This window comes from Sinocyclocheilus grahami, unplaced genomic scaffold, assembly GCF_001515645.1.
Source record: "Sinocyclocheilus grahami isolate Dianchi unplaced genomic scaffold, SAMN03320097.WGS_v1.1 scaffold2033.1, whole genome shotgun sequence".
Classification (NCBI taxonomy): domain Eukaryota; kingdom Metazoa; phylum Chordata; class Actinopteri; order Cypriniformes; family Cyprinidae; genus Sinocyclocheilus; species Sinocyclocheilus grahami.
The window spans coordinates 23,029-23,759 of NW_015507212.1; positions in this window are offsets into that span (position 1 = coordinate 23,029).

A 731-nucleotide genomic window follows, 5' to 3' on the forward strand; every position below is an offset into this window, starting at 1 on the left:
GGTGTAGTGGGAACCTTGGGCACGTAGCCGGGCCGGGGCCTCAGGATTACCTGGGAGTCAGCCGGCCCAAACTCTAGGCACGAATCGTCGACCGAAAATGCGTGCAGGTCCCCTACCCTCTTGATGGAGGCCAGTGCAAGCAGGAGCAGAGTTTTCAATGAAAGAAACTTTAACTCAACTAAATGCAAAGGCTCGAATGGGCCCTGCTGTACTGATTTTAGCACTAGAGACAGGTCCCAAGAGGGTATAAAGGGGGGCCGGGTAGGATTCAACCTCCCGGCCCCTCTAAGGAACCTGATGATGAGGTCATGCTTACCTACGGACTTCCCATTCACCGGGTCATGGTACGCAGCAATAGCAGCAACCTGGACTTTGAGGGTGGAGGGAGACAGCCTTCGCTCCAGCCCTTGCTGCAGAAAGGAAAGCACGACCGCAATCGGGCATCTCCGGGGGTCTTCTCGGCGAGAAGAACACCACTCGACGAACAGGTTCCACTTCAAGGCGTAAGCGTGTCTCGTAGACGGTGCTCTTGCCGAAGTGATAGTGTTCACTACCTCCTGGAGTAGGTCACCTAGAACCTCCGCGTCCCATCCAGGGACCAGACATGGAGTTTCCAAAGGTCTGGACGTGGGTGCCAAACGGTGCCCCGTCTCTGAGTCAGTAGGTCCTTCCTCAGAGGAATCGGCCAAGGAGGGGCTGTCGCGAGGAGCACTAGCTCGGGGAACCAGGTC